This window comes from Macrotis lagotis, chromosome 4 (assembly GCF_037893015.1).
Source record: "Macrotis lagotis isolate mMagLag1 chromosome 4, bilby.v1.9.chrom.fasta, whole genome shotgun sequence".
Taxonomy (NCBI): domain Eukaryota; kingdom Metazoa; phylum Chordata; class Mammalia; order Peramelemorphia; family Peramelidae; genus Macrotis; species Macrotis lagotis.
In genome coordinates this window covers 12,648,287-12,675,856 of record NC_133661.1, presented here as the reverse complement: position 1 = coordinate 12,675,856, position 27,570 = coordinate 12,648,287, and the positions used below count along the sequence as shown (strand labels likewise).

At 43.2% G+C, this 27,570-nt stretch overlaps 1 protein-coding gene across 6 annotated transcripts in view; it reads right to left on the bottom strand.

Moving 5' to 3' along the window:
* Nucleotides 1–27,570, bottom strand: part of SGMS1 (sphingomyelin synthase 1) — a 232,173-nt gene that overhangs the window by 112,309 nt on the left and 92,294 nt on the right. For all 6 annotated transcript variants that reach the window (XM_074232263.1, XM_074232261.1, XM_074232262.1 and 3 more), the window contains one exon: nucleotides 20,154–20,196. The gene's annotated coding sequence lies outside the window, so the exon portion shown is untranslated. The remainder of the gene's footprint in view (nucleotides 1–20,153; nucleotides 20,197–27,570) is intronic.

Genomic DNA, 27,570 nt, shown 5'->3' with positions numbered 1-27,570 from the left:
AGAACTTAAGTCCCCTCTTGGGTAGGAAGCATCCAAGGCGACACCTCAAGGAGAGCCATGGTTGGTCTTTCTCTGATTCCCTTATAGCAGAATGTTGTATGATGGAGCTGCATCAATAAGACTCACCCCTCAACAGACTATATGCCTTTGATGAGGGCAGGGAAGGAGTTGGGGAGGGGGCACCTCTCCCAGTGATCTGCTTACCAAGAAGGTTCAATCAAAGCTGTCTCAGACACTAGCTGTGTGACCTCCGATAGGTCACTTTACCTCTCTGTGACTTATAAAATGAGAAGGCTAAATGATGTCTAACATCTAAATCTCTGACCCCGGGATCCTCCTCTACTCAGAGCCTCAAAGGAGAAAGTAGACCATGCCCCACCCCCACATTGCTAATGTCATCAACAGGGGTGCTTTGTAATTAAATATCAACAGATAAAATAATTAATCTGCATGACTGGAGCATTCTGGAGGTACCTGGAAATCCCAGACTGCATTTTCTCATTAATTTTCACAAACCCTGCAAGGTAATCATACCACAGTAGAAAATCTGATACGCAACTTGTAGAAGTCTCTTATCTGGAATATTCTTCCCCACTCCTCCACCCCCAAGCCCACTGGCCAGGACTTTTGAGAAAACAGAGGGAAAGAGAAGAGCAGAGAGGGTCCACTCAGCTCTCCCGGGTCAGCACAAAAAGGAAATTTTCTCAAGGTTTAGAGAGTCTGAAGAGATGTATAGGCACCTAGAGTGTGCAGATTCTGGGTCAGGTGGTGGGAGAAAGAGAGTGTTAATATAGCAGAGGGTCTTGAGTTCTGTCTGAGTTCCGATTTGAACTTAGGAGCTGGGTAGAACTCTGGGCTTGGAATTGGAAGGATTCATCTTCCTGAGTTCCACATTTTTCATTCTACTAGCCTCAGTTTCCTCATCTGTAAAATGAACTGGAGAAGGACAAATCACTCTAATATCTTTGCCAAGAAAATCCCATAAAGGGTTTGGAAGAATTGGACACAACTGAAGTGACTGAACCGCAACCTCTGACTCTAGATTCAGTCCAAGATGTCACCATGGACTCTGAAGTACTGAATTTTAAATTATTTTATTTCCAACTATCTACGAATTTATTGAACTAGAGCTAATATCTTCTGGGAAATTCAAATCCCCAAATCTGAAATTAGCTGTTAAGCCCCCAATTTTATATAAATTATATTTGTGTCTGATTGAGCATCAGTCTGGGATTATTGATTTAACAATTGCATCTTTGGATCAAGAGGTCATAGATTTTGACCTCGAAAGACCTCAGAGGTCACCAAACTGAAACTCCGCCTCATTTTACAGGAAAGAAAGCATCTTGTACCCAGGCATCATGTCACTGGCAGTCCTCACATCCTAGGAGTAAGGCGGATCTATTCAAGAATTCTTTTTAAATGGAAATAAACAAATAAAGTAGATGCTGGGTTTTTTAAGGTCTTTATTTCCAAAAACAGCAGATGCTTTCTTTCTATACATCTACAAAGTATGACTATAAACCTTTATAAAATACTTTAGGGAGGTGGACTGAAAAAAAAAACCCACAGAAGGGACAAATGCCCAAAGAGGCCACAATGTTATCTAACCCAACTTTGCTGAGAGATTCAAAATAAATCTTCTGAACTGCTAAAATAACCATTCCATAGTTCTTTCTATCATCATGGGGACGATGCCTCAGATTGTAGTATCAGCAGATGGAAATCACGCGGGCTGAGACCAGAAAGAAGGCATGTGGTCACTGCTATTTGGCCACTGCCAAGAGTCCTACTTTCCCAGAATAAGTCTTGTTCCTCCTGGCCCTGAATTTGCAGGCTAAGGCTCCCATGAACCCCAGTAACCATGCAGGTGATTCCCCGCAGAGAGCCCAAACTGGTGAAGACAACAGGACTGACTACCAAGATCTGGTCTGGCCTGGTTGGGTGAATAGATCAGCAAATGGCAGGGCATCCATCGGCAAATTCATTTTAACTCTGGTAACCCTGGAAACCAAGCTAAGATGGAGGGGAAATCCAGGATTTCAGGGGAGGGGGCTCTAGTCTAAAATCGATGACCATTTTCCCCAATCTAACTGGTTTCCTTGGTCATCCTATCCATCATTTTATGTCTTTGCATGGGGTCCATGGTATTCAGCGGACATCTTCAGGGGTCCGTAGCTCCCAAAAGGTCCCGAAGCCCTGTACTCTAGTACTCTGGCTTCAAGACATCCAGACGGCTGTGATTTGTAGCACTTTTCCAGATATCCACACTAAATCTGACCTCTGAGGCCAAGTCCACACACCTTTTCCCTGGATGATCCTTCAAATATTTGAAAGCAGATCTCTCGTGCACGTCCTACCCACTTCACTCCAACCCCACCTCTTCTCTTCTCCAGGAAAGGATGGAAATCTGTTAAAGTACTGGATTGCCTTAGGCTTGAGATGGGAAGGAATCCACTAACAGTATCTCATTTGGTCCTTACAACAATACTTAGGCCAATAAATATTGTTATCCTAATTCTACAGTTGAGGAAACTGAGACAAACAGAGGTTCAGTCTTGTCTAGGGTCACAGAGGTCATATCTGAACTCAGGGTTTCCAGCCTGGACGTTCCCTAGATAGAGAGCAGCCTCTGGAGTCAGGAGGATCTGAGTTCAAATCCAGCCTCAGACTCTAGCTGTGTGACCCTGGGCAGGTCACTTAATCTGACCTACATACAACTGGAGAAGGAAGTGGCAAACCGCTCCCGTGTCTTTGCCTAGAAAACCCCAAGGACAATATGGTCCACAGACTCACGATGAGTAGGCCGCAACTCAGCAACAGCTTCCTGACTTAGGCTTAGCTGCTCTATCCATTGGGTCACCTGAGCTGTCAGGGGGAAGGGATGGGAGAGAAGGAAAGAAAACTGGAAAGAAAAAAGAAGAAAAAGAAAAAAGCATTCATGAAACATCTAAAATACCCCCTAATATGAAAGAGGTTCTGAAGGGGACACCAAAAAAAAAAGGTGAATTTGTTAAGTATCATTTAGATTTTTTAAAAAGTAGTTTCTACCCACAGGTTGTGGTTTTATAGACAGACTTCTCTTTTTGTTCTCTATATACTGAAAGATTTACATTTCTTGAGAAGGAAACTCATTTTTTAAAAAGAAAGCAATGGTCTCATTCATCCTCACACCTCCTGGCTGAAGCTCAGGGCCAATGCTAGCATCATCAGTTTGTTTTCCATTCTGCTCTCAACACAGCACCCAAGGGTGGGTCTTGAAGGAAGAAGGTGCCCAAACGTTTCCTGCTTCCCTCAGAGACTGCCTACAACCCAGAGGATTAGGAAGTCTCTTGGTGAGAATTTGTTTCACCAATTCATCCAGACAGGACAAAAGTTGAGATACAAGTTGGCGTCCAACTGGCCATTGCTTCCTCTTTATCCATCATTAAAACTTCCTTCTGGGAACACAGGACAGAGATTCGCCAAGGCTTCCCTCCACTATCAGGTATCAATGCATAGAGAAACATCATTGGAGAGCACTGAGTCAGAAGGGCTGAGTTCAAGTCCTGGCTGATTTGTCATCTTGAATAAATCCCTTAAATCTCCCAAACCTCAGTTTCTTCATCTGTAAAACAGGTGAGACTAGATACCCTGTGAAGCCTGCTGTCTTTTAATCTAGGAACTTTCTAATAGTCACATCAGTCTTTTATTTATTTATAAAGACCTACTTTTTTTCCAGTTCAGAGCAAAACAACTGAGATACAAAGGTGGGGGGGCAGCCCCCACTCTTAAGACACTCACAGCACCATGGGAAAGACAACCTCCAGTCTGACGTGACGGACAGACTCTTCACTTGGAATCTGGGCAGCCCCCATCTCAAATTCCACTCCCAACTCTTCCTAAGATGAGCAGGGATTTTAGGGAATAAAAAATTATTCTATTAGATACTGTGAAATGAAGGTCCAAATAAAAATGCCAGAGAATGAAAGATGTCATCTCTTTAAAAAAGAAAAAACTTACAAGATAATTTTGTTGTATATTGGGAAGGAATAGGAGGTTGAGCAGAGCAGCTCTGCAGTTTTGCAATCACCTTTTCACTGTGCATTGCCATGGGAAAGTCTGGTTTTCAGGCCTTTTGAAGGGTCCTTTAGGAATGTACAGCTTTGTAACAGTGAAAAAAGTCATTATAAAAAGTAACTCCGAGGAGTCTATAATTTAGAACCATAGAATTTTAGAACTAGACCTATTCTTCAGTGACCTACTTCAATTCACTCATTTTGCAGATAATGAAACTGAGGTACAGCAAGATGAAGCAGCTTTCTTAAGGCTGTAAAGCTAATCAATGGTAAAATAAAGAATACTAGATGGAAAAAAAAGCTTGTTTTTTCCCATGAATTAGAAAATAAAATTTAATAATGGGGAAAAAAGTAAAAAATATATTCTGCTGAGCTGTGCCCTTCTCTATCTTCCCCATGTAAGGACACTCCATTCCTTATTTTGGTACCTTCTCTGGGGCTGGGTCCCATTTGAGAATGCATTCCTTCCTTCCTTCTTTCCTTCCTCCTTCTCATGTAATCCTTCCCTTCATCTGAGGACCAGTAGAGCTCACCTCCTGTCTCCCCCACGAGGGTCTCCTCAATAAACCACTGTTCTTCCTCTGGAAACTTAGTGTTTAAATGATATTTACTGCTGAGGCCTCCAAGGAGAAAGGAAGCTCTCTGAGGAGAGGCACTGCCCTATGATTTGTCTAGTTTTGTTTGTTTGTTTGGGGATTTTTGGCAAGACAATGGGGGTTAAATGACTTGCCCAAGTTCACACAGCTAGGTAGTGATTAAGTGTCTGAGGCCGGATTTGAACTCAGGTCCTCCTGACTACAGGGCCAGTGCTCTATCCATTGTGCTACCTAGCTGCCCCTACTATTTATCAATAACTAATTTCTAGCAAAGCCTATTCAGAGTTTGGTGAACTGAAGTGAACTTAAGAATTTCAACACTTCACCAGCAAGATGTTTCCTCCACCTCTTCAGCCTGGAATCCCTTGGCTCGTTTCTCAGACTTTCTAGACTGTGGGAAAGGAAACCCAAGCCTTTTTCAAATGACTAAGTCTTTCAGCCAGAAGCTTTACCAACCCAATGGGGGAGGGGGAGGAGAAGACAATGAGAAAGAAAGAAAGAAGACAGAGAGAGGAGAAACAGAGAAAGAGAAAGATAAAAGGATATTAAAAAAAAAACCTTAAAAAAGGTAAAAAAAGGGGGGAGGCTAGGTGGTGCAGTGGATAGAGCATGGGCTCTGGAGTCAGGAGGACCTGAGTTCAAATCCAGCCTCAGACACTTAACAATGACCTAGCTGTGTGGCCCTGGGCAAGTCACTTAACCCCAACACCTTGCAAAAAAAACCCTAAAAAAAAAGATAAGAGTATATAGAGACAAAGTGACAGAGAGGAAAGAAAGAGGGAAGGGGAAGAAGAATGGAGGAAAGGAAGAGAAACCTGAACATGGAAAAGAACTGTCAGAAAAATACCAGACATAAGGAGAAGCCCATCACCGTGAGCAGGCAGGAGCAGGAGACAGCCAACTAGCATCAACGCCTTACTTAAAGGTGAACAATTCCACAAGCAGTCCAGGTTAGAACAAGCCTCGTCAGCCGGCTCTCTGAGTCAGTAGCTGGGTGTCATTCACCAACACCCTTTGCCTAGGATTTGCCTGCAGGCTGTTGGGTCACCCACGCCCAGCGCATCCCCCTAGTCAAGACAAGGTGGTAGGGCTGGTACAACCCAGCCTGGCTCTGAGCCCTGGCTCTGCTGTGGAGGAGTCACCAACCTGTGATCTCAAGCCCATTATTTTCCTTTTCTGGGCCTTTGTTTTCTCTAAAAGGAGGGGAAGGGGTATGAGCTGTACTTTCTAAGTTCTAATCATCATCATCATCATCAAGCCAACTCCATGGACCCCATGGGATGCAGGGGAGGAAACATATCTCTACTCAAACCTGTGAATCTGCCTTTCATTTACAAGTAATCAGCCAACACACCCTCCCCAAATTCTTGATTTAAGACTGAAACACTACTTGACTACTAGTGACTGACAAACTGAACCATGTCTCTTGTAGAATCTCTGGTTTGGAGAGGAGCAGGAATCAATCCAAATCTCTAGTCCATTCTTTTCCAGGTGAGAAAACCGAGGCAGACAGCGTTTAAGTGATTTTCCCAGGGTCCCAGAGGACACAGGTGGCAGAGGCTGGAATTCAAACCCAATGGCTCCAAAGACGATACCAGCTCCAGAAGATGCTGCCAGACTGGAAAGGTCTTGAAAGGGAGCCTGGAGGTGGATTGTGCCCCCTTTGTCTGAGAACTGACCTAGTGGAGTTAAGAAAGGCTTTCCAGGGGCAGCTAGGTGGCACAGTGGATAAAGCACCAGCCCTGAGTTCAAATTTGACCTCAGACATTTAGCTGTTTGGCCTTGGGCAAGCCACTTAACCCCATTTGCCTTGCAAAAAAGAAAGAAAGAAAGAAAGAAAGAAAGAAAGAAAGAAAGAAAGAAAGAAAGAAAGAAAGAAAGAAAGAAAGAAAGAAAGAAAGAAAGAAAGAAAGGCTTTCCAACAGATTGGGGCACACCAACTCCCAAAGACATTTGCCAAGTTGCAGAACAGAGTATTGCCACTGACAGCACTTGAGATCCTCGAGGAACTCATTCCCTCCCAACGAGGTAATGCTTCCAACTCTTCAGTAAATTTCTGATTCCCTGTCCATGTTCCAAGCACTCTGTTAGACCTGTGGGGTTTGAGGGCAAGGAGGAAGGGGATCAGAATGATGATTCCATGGAAGCTAAGGAAACTCCCACTCATAATTCAGGGCAGTGCCTTCTGGCCCCCATCAGACTCAGAGAACTACCTGATGGCACTTGCTCTGGATCATGAAGCCAAAGGAGTCAGGGACGGGACTTGAACTCAACTCTTGGGAGGTCCAAGACCAGATATCTTTCCACAAAGTCCTACTGCCACCATAGAGATATTGGGGATGCAAAGACAAAAGAAGCAGGCCCTATCCTCAAGGATTTTACATTCTATGGGGGGAGGGGATATTTAAATACATTTATTTATATATATATATATATGTTTTATATTATATTATTTATATGATATATATTTGTTTATATTTATCCCAGTTAAATAAATATAACACAAATACAAAGCAAAAGTTAATTAGGGGTGGCTAGGTGGTACAGTGGATAGAGCACTGACCCTGGAATCAGGAGGACCTGAGTTCAAATCCGGCCTCAGACACTTAATAATTGACTAGCTGAGTGACCTTGGGCAAGTCACTTAACCCCATTGCCTTGCAAAAAACAAACAAACCACATTATTTAGGGGGCAGCTAGGTGGCACAGTTGATAGAGCACCAGCCCTGGAGTCAGGAGTACCTGAGTTCAAATCCGGCCTCAGACACTTAATAATTACCTAGCTGTGTGGCCTTGGGCAAATCACTTAACCCCATGGCCTTGCAAAAAAAAAAAAATTTCATGAGGGTAGTGCCACCATAAGAAGGGTAGAAATGTCAAAGTGAGAAGTTTGGATTTTATAATCGGGGCCATGGGACATCACTGCCACTGGGTATGGGAGGGGCAGGAGCAGACTGGGTTAAGAGAATCCTTCTGGCAGCCATACAGAGAATAGACTGGAAAAGGGAGAGACTTAAAGTTGGGAGATTAACTGGGTGGTTTTACCAAAAGAATCTAGGTAGAGAGGATGAGAACCTAAATCAGGGTGGAGGCTCTAAAAGAGAGAGGGGAACAGACCCAAGAGGTAAGGATCAGGAAATCTGTCAGGACACGGCTACTGATTACCTAAGAAGGAACAGGCGGACAACTCCAAGGTAGTCATCTTGGGTGTCTAAAAAAGATCACGGTGAGAAATAAGGAAACTGGAAAGGGGAGCAGAGTGTAGATGGCAATCTATACAATTAATCCTAGAAACCAGAAAAATCTAGGGGCACTTTGCACACACCTTTCATTTTACCCTATAGACAAATCGAATCAGTTTTATATTTTTCATACTTAACATCTGAACTCTCATCTTCTTCCCTTTATCCTGACCAGCACCTATACCTGGAAAGTTCTGGAATGCTCTCTCCCTCTACTTCTTACAATCCCTAATTTTTCCCCCAGACTCTTTACAGGAGACACTTCCTGATGTCCCCCAGCTGTTAATGCCCACCCCCTCCAACTCCCTCTGTATATAAACTTTCAGGGGAGGCTAGGTAGCATAGTGGATAAAGCACTGACCCTGGAGTCAGGAGTACCTGGGTTCAAATCTGGTCTCAGACACTTAATAATTACCTAGCTATGTGGCCTTGGGCAAGCCACTTAACCCCGTTTGCCTTGCAAAAACATATATATCTATATCTATAGATATAGATATATAGATATACATACATACACACACACACACACACACACACACACACACACACACATATATCTTTTCAAGTCCCTCCTGGTATTTTACAAAATTCAGAAGCAAGAAGAAAAGAAAAAAAATTAAGAGACTAAATATAGTCAGAGGAGATAAAACTCCTATATGGGCAGCAGCTGGTGCAGGGGACAGAACTGAACCAGGAGTCTGAAAGATTTAGGTTCAAGAAAGCCTGTGTGATCCTGGCCAAGGCACTTAACCTATCTCCATCTCTGTGGTCTCATTTATAAAATGGGAATAATGATAACATCTACTTCCCTGAGTGGTTGTGAGCATAAATCAAATACTATTTGTAAACCACTTTACAATCTTAACATGCTCTATAAAGGCTGTTATTGGGTATTTGCTGATGACAAGAAGTGTTTACTTAGAAAATCCTAAAGAATCAGCAAAGAAACTGAAACAATGGCTTCATTTGATAAAGCAGACTATAAAATAAAACCACAAAACTAAAAGCATTTCTATCCACAATAATAAAACCCTAGAGTCACAGAAAGAAAACGCCCACTCAAAAATAACTGCAAAATGCAAAAAAGACCTGGGAGTCGATCTCCTAGACAGGTGCCAAGACCACCACAGATACAATGATCCAATCAAATCAAACAAATAAAGAATAACTAAAATATCTAGAGAGAGATTCAGTGTTGTTCCTGTTTGGGATGAATCAACATAATAAAGAGGACAGAAAGACCTAAATCAAATTTCCAGACCTAATGCTTCATAAATCAAACTATCCAATGGTCACTTTTCTGAACTAGACAAATAACAAAATTAATTTGGAAGAATAGAAAATCTAGAATCTCAAAAAGGGTCATGAACATAAAAATAGAAATAGAGAACATTTAATATGTTCAGACCTTAAATCATACTCTCAAACAGTGACCTTCAAAAAACGAAAAAGTTAATGGTACAGGCTAGACAAAGAAGAATCAGAAACAACTAGACTCAATATCCCAGGATTTAGTAAACCCGCGATTATAAATTACTTAGGGAAGACAGCCCTGCTGTACAAAAATGACAGAGAATACTAGCCAGCAATCTGATAAAAATCAAGCTTAGACCAACCTCTAGCCCCATACATCATAATAAATTCAAAATCAATGTTACATGAATATGAAGTTGTCATTAGAAAAATTAGAAGGGAATCAGAGCTAATGCCTAGGAGGTGAATCAATAGCCAAATGGGACAGAGGTGAGCACAAAAGATAAAATGGATCATTTTGAATAAATGAGAAACTTTTGTACAAATAACATTAATACAATTAAGAAGGGGAATGGTTGATTTGGGAAACAAATCTCTGCTGAGGATCTGCTACCCAAGCATATATAGGAAACTGAAATAAATAGATAAGATCAAATGTCATTCCTCAGCAGATAAGCGATCAAAGGATGGGCACAAACTCTTCTCAAAAAAAAAAAAAAAGATTGCAAACTATTAGCCATAGACTAATAAGAGAAATGAAAATCAAAGTAACCCTGAGTTTTTACTTCACATCAAAAATAGGACAATATGACAAACGAATTGCCAATGTTTCAGAGGAAATGTAAAATAAAATAAAATTTAAAAACAATACACTGTTGATGGAGCTATAAAATCATGTACCAAGTCTGGAAAGCAATTTAGAATTATACTGAGAAAGTGACTAAAATGTTCAGTTCTTAGATCTAAATAATAATAATAAATAATTCAAATTTGGGAAAATTAAATTATATTCAGCAAAAATGTACAATAAAAGATTTCATAATGAAAAATATAATAAGATCTGAACATGCTAAATATGCTCCATTTCTACTTTTATTTTCATGATTCTTTTTCATTTTTTTTTTGTTGTTGATTTAAAACACTGGGGTTAAGTGACTTGCCCAGGGTCAAAAGCTAGGCAATTAAGTGTCTGAGGCTGGATGTGAACTCAGGTTCTCCTGACTCCAAGGCCAATGCTCTGGGCCACCTTTCTGCCCCTTCTTTTCATGATTCTTTTTGAGATTCTAGACCATCTCTCTTCCAAATTAATTTTTTTTCCAAAAAATAAATAACATTTTTATACCTAGATGTCAGTAGATTATGTAAAGAAAAATCTTATGCACAAATGCAAAAACCTGGATTTTAAAATTAAATTAGGAGATAATTATTTACACCAAACATGACTGCACTTTTTGTAAGTTTTTCCATCTAGAATTCCTTTAAACAATAAGATCCCCCCCCAGTCCATTTGCAATCATTCGGTTTACAGACAGAAAAGCTCACATTAAAGTCTGCATAATTTCAGAGACATATTTCTAGTAGAGGAAATAAAACAAACCAGTCAGATGAAATGGCAATCCTCAAAGGAAAATCTCCCTCAATAAAACTGTGAATATAAACTAATGAAAGTGAACTGGTGAAAAAAGGCTCTAGAGAATTTGACCACTGGGTCCATCTCCCTTCCTTGGATATTGGTTCTAGAAAAATTCAGACTCTAGTAATCTTTTCTATGTTTGGTTGTTTCCTTTCTTGAGAATTCTTCCCTACCATGGATAGAAGTGATCTCAAGTAGGGAGATGTTCCTTTCTCTGTGTCTATCCTGCGGTACTCTTGCCCATCACACCTCCCAGGGGTTCAGTCAACATTCTGGGAGTCCTTTTCTTTTGACATGTAAAGATGCCAATGGAGTAGACAGTAACTAGATCATCTTTGCTTTAGGAGCCTTATGCCAGGTCTCTTTTTTAAAATTCCCTTATAATTTCTTTTTGCCATTCAATATTTGTAATCCGACGCAGCGGGAGAGTACCCACTAACAGCTTCTTCCTTGTCCTTTGGTCAATTATTCATTTCTAGTTCTCCATAGCCTCCAATGGACTCCAACATCAGAGTCCACATTAGAGTGATTAAAAAACCAAGAATAAAATATATCACCTTCTCCTTCCCAAGACCCTGATTTAGACGGTGCATTATGAAAAGTTAGTCTGCAAAATAAAAACTTTTAGACACCACTACTAGTCCTTCAAAATCTGCAAGATGTAAATGTATAATTCTAACATGCACATCCTCTCTTGTGCAAGAGGGTCTCCAACATGAAGAGGAATTCATCTATTTGGACATGGCTAGTTGATGGCAAATATTTGAGATTTGACAGTCCCTTCTCAGAATGTGGGGCTGGGGGGGACACCTGTCAACCTTTCCCTCTGAACACTGTTATTGGGGGGCACCGCCAGTCTGTGTCACCCCCCCTTTGTCTATTCCATGTTTACCTGACCCTAAAAGTAGACCTAAAGAGAGATTATTTCCTGGTTTAAATCCCACACTAGTCACAGGAAAGCAGATTGAGATTCTCTTCATGGGGTATGAAGAGTGGAAACAGATGGGTCAGTTGGTCCTTTCCCCCAAATCTCTGACTGAATCACAACCTGATTGTTGAATGACTCCATCCAACTTGGTGTAGTGGACAGAACACCGACCGTGGAGACAGCAAGCCCTGAGTTCAAATCTCACCTCTAACCTAGATTGTTGCTTGACTGTCAAATCACTCAATTTCTCAGAGCCTCAGGCATCAGGGAAGGTGCAGATGGGCCAGAAGGTCAATGAGATGGTAAGGATTTCAAGCTCAATGAGCCATAATTTCATATCTTTCATCCACATCCAGAAAGAATCATGAAATCATGGAATCTCAAAGTTGAAAGGGATTTTAACAGTCATCAGGTCAAAGCTAGTCTCCCATTATTTGCTCATTCTTTTCTTTTCCTCTAGTGGAATGGGATACTTTCAGTTCAACTCAATTAAGTATCTATTATATGCCACGGGAGGCAGCTAGATAGGTCAGTGGATAGAAGGTTGGGGCTGAAGTCAGGAAGAACCGAGTTCTAAGCCTGCCTCAAATACTCACTAGTTGTATATCCTTGGGTAAGTCATTTAATCTGTTTGCCTTAATCCACTAGAGAAGAAAATGGCAAAAAAACGCTCCAATATCTTTGCCAAGAAGACTACATGGACAGTATGAGCCATGGGCATGAAGAATCATAGACATCAGGGAAGTGATAACATGACAAGTATGTGAATTAAACTTGAGCGAGGGGCAAGATGTGCTAAGTCACCAGCCTCACTCCAGAGGCATCTGGGTCCAGTGGCCAGATATGGAGATGGTCCTGGATGTGAGGCAGTCAGGGTTAGGTGACTTACCCAAGATCACACAGCTAGTGGGTATCTGAGGCTACTCCTTAGGGCAGTAAATAGAGGGATGGGCTTGGAGCCAAGAAGACTCATCTTCCTGGGTTCAAATCTGACCTAAGACATTTATTAGCTGTGTAACCTTGGGCAAGACAAAGAATTGAAGAGGACTGACCAACAATAACGAAGCAGCAGGCACTTACTAAGTGATTGAAATCCAAAGGCAAAAGTAAAAATAATTCCACAAAGACCAATTCTCCTCTCCATCAGAGACTGGTAGGTAGTCTGTAGTATTGTAGTATCCCTCTACCCTCTCAAAAAAAAAATCATCACCTGATGACCAACTCCATGCCTTGGTCGCAGAAAAAGACCATTGTCTGTCATAAACATAATCATAGGTTTTTCAGTTTGGTCGTGGGTTTGAAACCCACTGGCATGGTCTTCCAGCACCAGAGAATGGTGGAACAACAAAGCTGGACTCCATAGCTGCTAGGAAAAGTTTCCAAGGTAGCATTGCCTCTTCCTTACTTTATAAAGACACCAGAGCAACAACCCTCCCAGCCAGCTTCTGGTATGCTACCCAATCATCCCTCAACCACCATTTTAGAAATATATCCCTTCTGGCCCTTTCTTTCTCATAGCTGTTTTCCCCACAAATATTACTCAATCATTTTGATGTAGGAAGAGCTGAGGTGACCTAGAACACAGAAAAGGTGAATCTGAGTATTGCTCAGAAATGGGCTTGATGAAGACAAGAAGGCTACAACACATAGCCTCAAGAAGAACAAGAGGAAAGAATGGCATTAAAAATGGAAGATGAGGGGCAGCTAGGTGGCACAGTGGATACAGCACTGGTCCTGGAGTCAGAAGGACCTGAGTTCAAATCTGACCTCAGACACTTAATAAATGCCTAGCTGTGTGAGCTTGGGCAAGTCACTTAACCCCATTGTCTTAAATTAAAAAAAAAAACCAAAACAAAAAGGGAAGATGGCATGTCATTCTTCATAGACATTATCCTCTGATAACGGTGGAGCACAGGAGTCTTCTAGTTATTCGCCCCTACTACCCCCTGGCGTTTGGCCTATCTTCTTCTCCCACCTTCCATTCCTTGTCTCATCTAATAAAGTTATCATTCCCCTGGTTATTGGTTGGTAAGCCCTTCTTCCCCTTTCCAGCTCTGTTTCTCAGACACAGTACCCAGATGACCACAACCCAATGCTTTCTCTCTCTGTGCTGCCTTCCATGGTTACAATGGACCCTCCTGGAGGGCGAGGGCTGCCTCACTTGCCTGAACATGTTTTGTATGTTTATTATTATTAATAAATATTGCATATTTATTAAAGCACCGTTCACCAATTCAGCTAGTATTTATTACACACTTACTCAATGAGAGATGGAGATACATATACAGAAAAAAAAAGAAACAACCTCTGCCCTTCCAAAGCTTCAGGCATTTATTATGCACTTGTTGTATACCAGGCAGGCACTATGCAGCGGGGGATTAAAACAAAACAAAAGAATGAAACAACGGTTTCTTTCATGGAGCTTCCACTTTGTTGAGGGAAGAATGTCAGCCTTGACCTGGTATTCGAATCTTGCCTCTGATATGTGCTTCAGGGAAAATTGCTTTTGGGGTCTCGGTCAATTCTTTGAGGCTCTAAGTTGCAGGACCCATAAAAAGCCAAGACTGAGGATCAAGCTGAACCCAAGAAATGTCCAACAAGTACACATGGAGGAATGAGAAGCATGGACATGGAAAGAAGCATGCTGAATTTAATAAGTTTCTCTTGATCTGTTAGTTCTTTTTTGAAAATTTTAGTTATTTTCCCCAATTCAGGCAAAGATAGTTCTCTACCATCATCCTTTTAAGGCCCACATTCTTGTACAATCCCCCCTTTGCTTTGCTCGTCATTCAGACTCTATGGCCTTTATCTCTGGGTGTGGATGGCATTGACCACAGCAGGTCTCCCCGGGTTGTTGTAGCTCTCAGAACTGCTCAGAGGAGCTGCCTCCATCAGAGCGGATCAGAGCAGCTGATGTGCACAATCTTCTCCTGGTTCTGCTCACTTCCCCCAGCATCAGGTCATGCCAGTCTCGCCAGGCTTTTATGAAGTCTGGCTGCTCAGGATTCCTTATAGAACAATAGGACTTCATAACACGCATATGCTAGAATCTGTTCAGCCATTCACCAATGATTGAGCATCCCCTCAATTTCCAATTCTCTGTCACTACAAAAAGAGCTGGTGTAGGGGCAGCTAGGTGGTACAGTGGCTAGATTCAGGAGGACCTGAGTTCAAATTTGACCTCAGACACTTAATAATACCTAGATGTGTGACCTTGGGCAAGTTACTTAACCCCACTGCTTCGCAGAAAATACAAAAACACAAAAAATAGAGTTGCTATAAATATTTTTGTACCTGTGAGTCTTTTACTCTTTTTCATGATCTCTTCAGGATACAGACCTAGTAATGGCATTGCTGGATCAAAGGGCATGATCAATTTTATTGCCTTTTGGGCATAGTTCTAAATTACTCTCTAGAAAAGTTGGGTCAGTTCACAACTCCACCAACCATGCATCAGTGTCCCAGTTTTCCCATATCACCTGCAACATTTTCCTCTTTTGTCATTTTAGTCAATGTGATGGGTGTGAGATGGTACCTCGGAGTTATTTTAATTTGCATTTCTGTGATCAGTGATGATTTGGAGAATTTGTTCATATGACTATAGATAACTTTAATTTCTTCATCTGAAAACTTCCTGCTCACATCTTTCAACTATTTATCAACTGGAGAATGACATGTATTTTTATAATTTGACTTAGTTCTCTATATATTTTAGGGTTCTTTATTGGAAACACTAACTGTGAAAATTGTTTATAAGCTTTCTGCCTTCCTTCTAATCTTGGTTTCCAGTGTGTTCTTTTTTTTTATTTTTTTAAGGCAATGGGGTTAAGAATGACTTGCCCAAGATCACACAACTAGGCCATTTATCCAGTCAGTTCTGTACGGTGAGATGGAGAGCCTTTTTCCTACAGGTCCTTGAGACAGCTAATAATAATAAAAGTTAAATCAGTTGAACTATTCCTATTATTATTATTGTTGCCTATGATTGCACTACATCCCCCCCCATACATACACAGTTCTTTGATAGAGGAATTCTGTCTGTAGGGAGAGCACGCAACTCTTCCTCTTCTGTAGGGCTTTAGGCTTCCCCCACAAATATCCTAGGTTGTGGGGCGATGCAAAAAAACACTGTGTCCATTTTTAGTCAAGTAAACTGAGGCTCAATGGGCTTGAGTGACTTGCTAAGGGAGACACGTGACCTGCTCCATTTCCCCTGCTCCCCAGTTATATACTTTTTCCAAAGACATTTGTTTTTTACTGTGCAATTTCTCATTTGGAAGGCAAAGCAGACTGCTCTCAATCAACAAGCATTGATTGAGTTCCAACTCTGAGCCGGGCCCTAGGGACACAAAGAGCCTGTGCTTCTCCCTCACTGCCCTCTGGATGCATTTTGGCTTCAGCTGCTCAAAGGGTGCAGTATTTCCTAGCTGGCGCCATGTGATATGACCAGAAGAATAAGGGGGTTAAAAAGATAAGTCCTTGTTTCAAGGGTAAGTCTGGGGTCACCAAGCAGAATGGGCAGAAGACTCAATGAAAATAACAGGTGGGCTCTTGCCTCCCATTCCCCATCCTCTCCACAAAAAAAAAAAAAAATCAATTTAAAAACTGCCCCACTCCTCCAGGTCTCCAAACAACAGAAAGTCAATAGATCAGCAAAGCTGTGAACTGACAGACCCCTTGGTTTCTCCATCTGGGAAGAGGGAAGCAGAGGACGCTAGAAGGATGACAGAGACCTCAGAAGAGCTGACCAGAAGGCACGGCAAACAAAAGAAGAAGAGCACAGAGAGATGAATCTCACTCAAGTCCATTTGAACCAGCCTATTGATCAGTAAGGATGGAGAGTTTGGGATCAAGTGGTGATAATGTTTGTCCTTCATTCTCAAAGACCAAGACATCTGGGAGATGGAGCCATGACAAGCACGTGAATTGGATTTGAATGGGGGGGGGGCACACTGTGCTAAGTCACCAGTCTCACTTTCTCCTCCAGAGTCGTCTGGGTAAAATGACTTGCCCAAAGTCACACAGCTAGGAAGTTATCAAGTGTCTGAGGCTGGATTTGAACTCAGGTCCTCCTAATTCCAGGGCCAGTGCTCTATCCACTGTGCCATCTAGTTGGCCGGTGCAGTGCATAGAGCACTGATGGAATCAGGAGGTCCTGAGTTCAAATCCAGTCTCAGAACTTAATACTTACTTAGTTGTACAACCCTGGAAAAGTCACTCAACCCCCCCTCTCCTCTCTTCTCCTCTCTCCTTTTCCCCTTTCCTTTCCCCCCTTTCCTTTTTCCCTTTTCCTTTCCTTTCTTTGTGATCAGGTACTATCTACAAGAAGAAAAAGTACATTTTTTAAAATTAAATATCATTCCAAACTTTGAGAAACCATGTTATCATAGGAATGGGGGCTTCTATCATTAGTATCAATACCCCAGCAGATAGTCTTCCGGAGAAGCCACCCCTTAAATTCCATCACTTAGCCCACATGAATGAAAACCTTTCAGTTCTGTCGAACCTACCCAAGCTTGTGCTGTGCTAACAACCTTGAAGAAGCAAGGGTCATCATCAAATCACAATGAAGCCCGAGAGAAAGACATTGGTAGAGGATTTTCTTAATTATTAAGTTTATACATTGAAAATAAAGCAAAGCATTAAATAATGGCAATTCCATTACTTGGAAATCCTAGAACCCTCATCTTCAGTGACAAAGACTGTTTCCTCAGTGGGACCTCTCGTCACCCATGAAATCACAGATCCAGACCAAAAGGAAAAGCTAAAGGAAAACCAAATTTGAAAAACTTGACAAACTATAATTCATACAATAAGAAAAAAAGAAAAAAAATGTCTTTAGTCTCTCCTCCCAGATTGTGTTCCTCAACTAGCATTTCAAGACTCCATGATCTCTCAGAATCCTATCAATATCGAGCTGTTCCATCACTTATGAATAGTTGCTTGGCTAAATGCAGACTACAAATGGAGTTACACGGGGGACTGTAAATGTGCATTCTAGGACATTTCTGTCTGACAGCCCTAGAGGCTTACTTTCATGTTTTCTCTTAGCTAAGATCTGCTCAGCCTGAAGGTCCCACAAACATCAGTGTCCGTGTCTAAAATGGCACTCATTACCCTCCCTCTTAAACCTATACTGCTTGCGGCTTGTCTCTAAATCACTAGTACCCGGTGCATTGGATGGTATGTAGTAGGCACCTAATGAATGCTTAATGAACTCAATGAGACCAAAGGGCAAACTGCCACCATCCCTCCAGTCACTCAGGTTCCCAATATCAGAATTGCCCTGAATGTTCCCTTACTCTTGGTCTCCACTGAATATTTTTATATATACGGAATCATTACCAAGGCGCTCCCATCCACTCAGCCAAAACCCTAATTGGAATCCTTATTACTTCTCACTTCAATTAACATCATAATCTTCTAATTGATCCCCCTACTTCTGGCCTCTCTCTTTCCCAATCCATCCTTCATGTGGTTGTCAAAAATACATTCCTGAACCACAGGTCTGGTCCTCTCCAGTTTACTTAAGAATTTTCAGGGACTCCTCCTTGCCTCTAAATTACTAAAATAAAATAAAATTCATCTTGGATGGCACCAAGTCCCAGTCCTTGGAGAGCTCACCTTAGATTGGAGACATACAATATACACACGGCAAAATAATTTCCAGTTAATAAAGGAGGGATGGGAGGGAGAGTGTCATGGAGCAAACCACACCAGGGTGAAGCTTGCAAAGAAGATAAGTGATGAGAGGCAGAGATAATAACATCTGGACGGCGCTTCAAAGCTGAACAAGAGGCGTATGTCCCTTCAATCAATGCCATGGAGATGAGGGCAGAGGAGCAAGTTGGCACACTGGAGGCAGAAGAATGGAACGGCCAGGGGATCAGAGAGGCAGGGCAGCTGGCTGGAATCCAGAGCCCATGGAGGGGAGGAATGGGCAATAATCTTGGAAAGGGAAGCTGGAGCCAAAGAGCCTTGGGGATAAGCATTTTTATCGAATCCTCAGGGTTCCAGGCACTACCAGAAGGGCTTTGTACAAAGACCATCAACCCAGATCCTCACAACAACCCTTCAAGGAGGGTGCTGGATGAACCTAATTTGCAGATGAGGAAACAGAGGCAGATGGAGTTAAATGACCCACCCAGGGACACACAGCTAATAAATATTAAATGGGAGTCTTCCTGACTCCAGGGCCCCACTCTCTCCATTGGTACCAGCTGCCTCTCCTGCCAGGCTAAGGGGGTGTATTTAACCTAGAGGCAAGAGGAAGCCATGGAAAGTTTTCAAACATTGCAGTGACCCGTCCCGGGTCAGCTTTCATTCATTCATCATTCAACCAGCTTTTCTGGTTAAGCACCTACTATGTGTCGGTCGAATCCTGAGAGAAGGTGATGGAATTACAAAGACCAAACCAGACACAGTCTTCATTCCCAAGGAACTTCTGTACTACTGGGGGGGAACAATACCATCACAGGGGAGGAAGCCTTTGGGGTAAAACTTCTAAAGGGAAGCTTATTTCCATTAAAACATTCTACCATGAACACCAGAGCAGAGTAGCCAGCAACCTACAGAGTAGGACGCTTCTGCTGGTGAAGCGTTTTTCTCCTTTTCAAATAGCAAAAATGTATTGATAGCTTTTGTTTTTCTTTAACCTTCCTTTCTGAATCTACCCACCCAGCAAACTATGGTAGGGGGAGCAGTTGTGCCAACCTATCCACAGGAAGCCGGATATCTGCAAACTCCATATCCATAGTCACCCAATTCTGCAGAGTAGAGATTTATGGTTTTTCTTGTTTATTCTATATGCACTTGGATATTTCCTTTTTCTTTCCCTCATTAAATAAACACCTTCAGGCAGGAATCATTGTATTCTTGATCTTTGAACTCCAAGCAGAAACAGAGTCACTCTGGCTTATTATAATGAAATTATAATCAAAGATTAACCATTTGGCCTCTTCCATTGCTTTTTTTTCTTCTTTCTCTTCCCATCATTGCATTGACTTTTCAACACTGAGGCTCAGGGTTCTGGAGTCCTTCCTGCCATGCACCACTGGATTCTTTGAGGAGTCCATGACTTCAACCTTGACTCAGAGGGCTGTGAAGAAACAACTCTTTCACCACTGGTAACCTCCAAGGTGATTCCCTGGGAACAAGGTCACTGCAATGAGACCATTTGTTGGCCAATCTTTTCTGAACATCCTTGACAGGACAGGAACCCTGAGCCATCAGAGCCAAGGACTTGGAATCCAGATACACAGAAACCGGACCAAATCATGACCAATAATTAAACTCAACACCTACTAGCCAGTAACCATGACTCAGGCTTTGACCCAAGGTCAAATCTCACAAACTTCTGCCCCCCCAAATCTTATTTCCACAAAGAGACTTGCTGCCATGCTCAAATATATGAGTAATTGTAAAAGAGGTGAAGTCATTTACCTGTAGAGGACGAATCTTTTTCTTCATCTGTCTTTAGGCCACTCTAGAAGAAAATACAAACACAGTAAGCAAAATTCAAGAGTGCTCGTTAGGCTCTCTGCCATAATTAGGAAATAATAACAAGTGATTAGGAAACACAATTTAAATTAACTAAACTCAATGAGTCACCTTCGATGTTATTCATCTCCAAGTCTGTTTTCCTCCTTCCCCAACGTGCTTCGGGGTCTGAGCTGGAATAATCAAGGAGCCATAAGCCTTGGGGAACAAGTATCTTAACTTTTATATTAAGGGCTCTGAGTTTTTCAATAAATGAATGAAGGAAGGAAGTCCAAGAAATAAATATAAATACAAAGGTGAGACAACGTGCCTTCAAAGAGCCCTTGGTTTCCATGTACAACAGAACCAAAAGCACAAGGGGAGTGAGGGCTCAGAAAAAATACATGGTCTGGGAAGGGGAGTGGGTCTACTGGCCAATGATGGGCTCACTCTTTCCAGAGGCAATGGAAATGCTGATTCCATCATGGTTCCCAAGTCTAGGAGAACAGGTCTAAGTATAAATGTTCCTCAGGTGAAGGTGTCCCCTCCACCTGATGTGGACAGGCCATCAATGATGTAGAAGAGGGTCCCAATGGCATGGCTCTGCAGCTGTCCTGGGGGAAACAACTTATAGACTGTGGTGATGCATGTGGGGAGACTTAGAGGAAATGGTGATTCTGGTAAATGAGCTTCTCAGAACCCAACCAGCCAGGAGGAGGGTCCCCAAACAATAGCCCCACAGTTTATCCATATGGCCATACTCCGCTTCAAGAGCCAGGGTCACCTCTGGGCCAGGGGAGAGGCATTCAAGGAAGACTTTAGTGGACTTTTAAATCAGAACAAAACCAGACAAAATTAAGAATGGGAGCCTGCTGCCAGTAACAATCACACACAAGGGCACATTCTAGAACATGGGCAATTTTTTAAATGACCTGTTCTTTTAGATGGTGTGAACCACTGTTCTGTCCACTCAGGCAAATAATTGAGAGGAGGTGGGGCAGAAACAGTGAGAGAATAGGGGAAAAGCTCATTTTCTCAAATCAAAAATGTAGCTCTTTTGGGAAAAGGGATAAAATTCTTAAGTTTCCTTTCTTTAAAAATAATAATGCATTTTTAAATAATAAAATTTAAGTAAACATTCTATCATCCAAGCCTACCCCTGACAGAAACTTTCCAAATGGGCTTTAAAATTACATTATCTTAAAGACTCAAAAACTCTCCAAAAGTTAAATAATAATGCAATAAATGTGTTTAACAACAACAAAGAAGGCCTTCCTAACAGCAAGGCCAAAGCAGTTTGGCAGTTGCTCAATCACATAAATAAGGCAACTTCTCTGGCTCCCCCAGTGAGATGACCTCCACTGAGTGTTTATTAGAGTAAACTGCATAAAGTAGGTGCTTAATAATTGCCTGTGTCCCTTCTTCACCCTGCCCCCACCTTCTATTCTAATCTATGCTGTTATCAGCTTTCATATTCCATTTTTTTTTTTAGTTTCCATGTCAAACGCTTGAGTTGCCCCAATCTTACCCCAAGGGAGTAAACCAATGGATTAACTCAATGAGGCAATAGATCAAGAACCATTGATTAAGTGCCTACTCCATGCTGGACACTGGACTAGGGTTTGAGATGGAAAACCAAAATTGTGACAGTCCAGGGCCTTCCACGAGTTCCCAGGGATCCTTGCTTTGGGAGTTTAAGAAGTTAAGAGATGAATAAGGATAAGGGCAGTTTGGTGGCACAGTAGATAGATCAATGGGCCTGGAGTCAGGAAGACTCCTCTTCCTAAGTCCAAATCTGGCCTCAGACACTAGCTCTGTGACTCTGAGCAGCCTGTTTGCCTCACTTTCCTCATTTGTAAAATGAGCTGGAGAAGGAAATGGCCAACTACTCCAGTATCTGTGCCAAGAAAACCCAAGACAGGATCACAAAAAGTCAGACATGACTGAAAATGATTCAACAATGTCACTAGATTATATCAACAGAGCTGGAGGTCATCTAGTATGATCCCCTCCTATTACAGTTACGGGAAGCTGAGATCCACCCAGAGAGGAGAGGTGACTTGTCTAGAGTCACGAAGCTGGTGTGTCAGAGGTGGAATCTGAACCCAGTCTTGCCAACTGCAAGTCCTGGGATTTACCCCATGTCCCCCAGGGAATGTGTGATAGAGCTGGCATTTGAACCCAGGTCACAAGCTCAAAGGATCACAAATTCGGAGCTGGAAGAGATTCCCTGAGCCACTCAAGGCTGGTGTTAGAATCCCTGTACTCAGAGGGAGGCAGCTGATCATCCCACTGGACCTTACTCTGGTAGAAGAAATCAAAGTGTCCAGATCTGGAAAACAAGGGCGACATGCCCCAAGAAGAGCAGCCAGGACGTGGAAGAGACACAGCCAAGGGCACCCAAGGAGCTGCTGGGATGCTCAGCCAGGACAACAGAAGACTTATTCAGTGGGCCACAAGCCTCCAAGTATCTGAAGGGATGCCATATGGAAGAGAGATTAGCCTTGATCCGTTTGATCGCCAGTGGTTCGAACAAGGAATAATGGTGGAGAGGAGAGGGAATATTGCAAAGAAGGGTTGAAGCAATCAGAGCAGACCGCAAGTGGACTGGACTAGGCTGAGAGGTAGAGAGCTGCCCATCGCTGAAGGGCTAAGTATCCATGGATCAGACACCACAGAATCCCGAGGTCACAGAGTTCAAGTTATAAAGGCCCTCAGAACTCATCTAATCTATCCCCCCTCCCACCATTGTGCATAAAAGGAAACCAAGGTCGCAGAAAGTAAAGCCCAAGATCACACAGCTCATGCCCCCACTTCAATGAGCCCTCCTCATTATATGTCCATCAGACACACAGGCTGCACCCTCAATTCCTTCCCCCTTCTGGAAAATTTTCTGATTTTATTTATTTCTTTAGGTGAGGCTTCCGGCTCATGTCACCAAGCTCCTTTGTACACATTCCCTCGGGACCCCATGTTTTTGTTGCACTCTCCACCGGAGGAGAGTTCCCACCTAGGTCATCTTTGGAGAGCCGTTTGTGACCTTACAGGCCAACCGGACCATGCCACCCATTTGACAGATGAAGAAACTGAGGCCCAAGCCAAAGAGAAGTGGCCAGAGACCAACTACTGGCTTGGTCTATAGTCAGGGTGAGGTCTTTCATAGCAATCAATTCTGCAGCCAGCACCGCCCCTCCCAAAAGACTCTGGCGCAGGACTGTGGTTGAGCACCACTTAAGAAGGTCAGGGGAGTACCTGCTAACGTCCCACCTGACAGAGTGTCCTGGCAAGGTCCTGGTCTTTCACGGTGCCCACCCTGGGAGCTGAACCAAGCTAGGAGGGTAGTCAGAGGAAGAGAATATAATTTTAGCAAATAACAAGATGGGGGTGGGGGGAGTACAGTAAAGAAGGAACATACGGATAATATGAGAGGGTGGAGCTAGAACAGACCTAGAGATGACCTAGTCCGACTCTTCTACTTTAGAAATGAGGACATGGAAGACCAGGGGGAAATGACAAGCCCAAGGTCGCGCATTTGGTAAGTGGCGGAGCTTCAACCCAGACCCAAGTCCAGGGTTCTAGAACTGACCGTGCAGACCCAGAATGGGTTTTCAAGAAGAAAGCCTAGTTCCAAATTCTGGTTCTGCAACTGATGACCACCGGCATCTTGGATGAGCCGACTTACAGAAGACAATAGGGTTCAGAAAAACTGGCTCAGAAGTCAGAATCCTTGGGGGCGGGGAATGGGGCTGAATCCTCACTGACCAGCTCACTAGCCACATAAGGGTAGGCAAGTTACTTATCCTCTGCACCTCAGTTTCTTCATCTGAACAAAGGGCTGGATTATATTATTGCAGAAGTCTCATCACACACTAAATCTTGATCCCATGGTCCAGTCCCACAGGCATCAGGGCTGTCTCTGGAGAACAAGGGGGTCTCTTTGCCTGTAGGCCCACAGGGATGACCATGTCTGGAACAAGGATCTGCTCCATGGTTCGATGCTTTCTACAACCAGGCAGCAGTAATAGCCTCCTGTTGGCTTCTGAGTACAGAAAGCTAGAGGCTGAGTACAGAAAGACAGAGGCTACGTGAGCATTTTGAGCCTGGGGCAAAACCAACAGAGAGGGCCAGGAGAGGGGAGAGGCAGCATGGGTGGTGCAGCAGATGCCAGCCTCTTTCAACCCATCCTGCAAGAGTCCTCCTGGTGAGGACGGACAGGTGAGTCCTTCAAGGGCAGCACAAGAGCTTGGATTTTGTTGGGGAAGGGACCTCAGAGGTCTTATGGAGGACCCTCTCCCATTTTACAGAAGAGGAAACTGAGATCCAAGATAAGGTTTTGATTTGCCTAGATCTAGATCCCCAGGATCAGAGTCAGGGGGGTTCTTCTTCCCATTCTACCTCACTGCCTCCCTAAGGGAGACTAGAGAAGAAAAAGTCAGGGAACAGGGAAGGGCACCCCTAGCAGGGCAGCTGGGGATCCGAAGAGCAAGCAGAAGATTCCATCATCTGAGGTCAGCAGAAGACCTTGAAATAGAGATAGACTATGGTAGGTTGCTCCCCAATACCGCTCCCACTGCCAGTCCCCATATATGCTTCCCTGATGGTAATAATAATAATAATAATAACCAACAACAATGATAATAGGCAACACAGTTCTTGTTTCAAGCATTTCTTCTCTAATTTCACCCTCATAACTACCCTGGGAGAGATAATATTCATATCTGCATTTTTCAGATGGAAAAAAAATGAGGCAGAGGTTAAGTGACTTGTCCAGGGTCACACAGCTGCAAGAGTGGAAAGCTCTATCCACCATGCCCCCTAGATTCCTCTACCTTGCCCGCCTTGAGCAAATCATGTTCCTGTTCAGAGTCAGTTTCTTGCAGGTATGGAAATCCCTTCAATGAAATTCTTTTCAGCAACTTATCTATACATTATATTCTTCCTGAGATGCCAGGAGCTCAATGAAGTTGGGGGGGCGGGTGTATCCTCCAATTTCAGAGTCTTTTTCTCCAAATTCCAATTGGATCATTGGGAAAGGGACCTTCCTTCCCACTCCAGAGTTTCACACAATTTATGATTCTGGGTCATATTCTTTGCATTCAAAACTCAGTGTCAACAAATAGTTAAGAAAACTATGGAGGAACCATCCAGTTCACTTCGAATATACAAAAGATCCAAGTTCCTCTGAACTCAGATGCCTCCTTTGGCTTAGTCAGCATTTGCCATCAGAAAATAAAGGGAAGGGACAATCAATACCTCAAAATCAGATCTCCTAAGGGGTAGGGGACTTCAGACCCTACCAGGGTCATACCCTAAAGAGATTAAGGGAAGAAAAGGGCCCACATGTTTAAAAATAATGAGTAGTAGCAAAGAATTGGAAGCCAAAGCCTGTCCGTCAAGACTGCCCCCCCAAAAGTGAAATACCCTGGTAAGGAGAAAAGTGCTCTGCATTTGGAATTCTAGATTCAAATCCTACACGTGTTAGCTGCAGTCCCTTGGGCAAGTCACTTAACTCATTGGCCTCAGTTTCTTTATTTGTAAACAGAGGGGTTGGACTGATGAATTCTGAATCTGAGCCATTTGAATGATTTCTGAGTCAGGGGTCAATTGGTCCCCTAGCAAGTATCAGAAGTCAGATTCACTCCCAGCCTGCTGCCTTTGGTCTCAAGGTGACAACACCGGGACTGCCTCCCAATTGCCCGTGTCTTGGCCATGGGCTGCATCTCGTTGGTCACCTGCACAGTCTCTGACCCGCCTCTGACTGGCCTCGAGACCAGTCCATAAAGAGGCCCAGACAGCATTCAGTAGCAATTAATTGTCTTCTGGGCCATGTTCTCCAACACAAACCCAAATTCTAGGATGCTGTTTGTGTGTGTGTGTGTGTGTGTGTGTGTGTGTGTGTGGTGTGTGTGTTTAAAGGTACATTAATAATATTTACTAACAAGGCCCGCCAGGCCCAGAGCCTCCAGGTGCTAGTGAGAGGTAATTAACTGTCTAGAGGAAAGATATCAAGCCTCACAACCAGGTTCTCAGACTCCCAGGTGAAAGTGTGGAATCTTTTCTGGTATAATTAGATGCCAACCATTGCCCATTAAGGGCAATGTAGCAGGAACTGCTGGCAACTCACAACACCTCAGAGACTCAGTTTGCTCACCTGTAAAATGGGACTGTTGTTGCCCTACAACCTAGGCAGGAGGAAGGGAGCAAGAGTCATGGCATCCTCATTGATCCCAGTTCTCTGACGATCTCCAACTACCAATGGTATTGCCCAGAAGGCAAAGGAATTGGGTTCAGATTCTGAAGCCACCTGCGTAGGTGTGACCATAATCAAGGCCCTCAACCCCTTTGGTTTCTTCCAGCTCCAGGATCATTATTTTAAATCATCTATTTTAAAAAGAGACCACAGGACCAAATGCATGGCCTTGGAAAAGAACTGAGAGAGCCTTCTCTAATCCCTCATGGCTAAGTCAAGTCCACTGCCCCGGCCACAAAATCATAACACCTCCCACAGTAAGAATTTATTATCGTCACTCTGATTAATTCACATTTCATGGGCTAAGTAAACACTAATGATGCAGAAAAGACAGACCCTCCTCTCCAGGAGCTCACCCTCTTTTGGGGAAAACAACAGGCTAACAGGTGTGGACAAGCAAGAAACAGAGAAAAAGCATGACAATTGGGGATTGAGGAAGACTTCCTTTACAAAGTGGGATTGGAGCAAGGACTTGGCCAAAGCTGAGAGATGGAGATTTGGAAGGAGAGAAGGAAAAGCCATGGAGGAAAGGAGGAAAGATCAGCGTGGAGTTAGGAGATGAAGCATCTTCACAGCAAGGAACCACAGAGAGGCCACTGGATCCCAGAGAACAGGGAGCTAGGGAAGTGTCATCAGGTAGGGGGAGGCACCCAGGGGATGAAGGACTTAGCCATACTTAGAATTTTACATTTGAGATTGGAGCTGACACGGAGACCCTGGAGTTTGTGGATTGTCTATGTTGGGAGGTAGGGAAGAGGGGATCAAGTCCTGTGACAGCTGAGTAGATGGGAGAGGGGAGAAACTGAGGACCTGAACCAGGGAGGAAGAGACACAGAAGGGAGACGTCTTTAAAAGCAGAATCAACAGGCCTTGGTGACAGAGTGGACATGGGAAGTGAGGTTGAAGTCAATGCTACCTATGCTATAAACCTGAAGGCTAGAAAGAGGGTGGTGTCCTCAAGTGGAATTGGATATTTTGGAAGAGGGGACCCCTTGTCGGGGATGGAGAGAGACACTGAGGTCAGTTTAAGTATGTTGGGTTTGAGATGTCCACAAGAAGACTAGAGGTCAACAGATAAGTTAGAGCTGGAGACATCATCACTATGGAGATGTTTGTAAGCAGGTATTAATA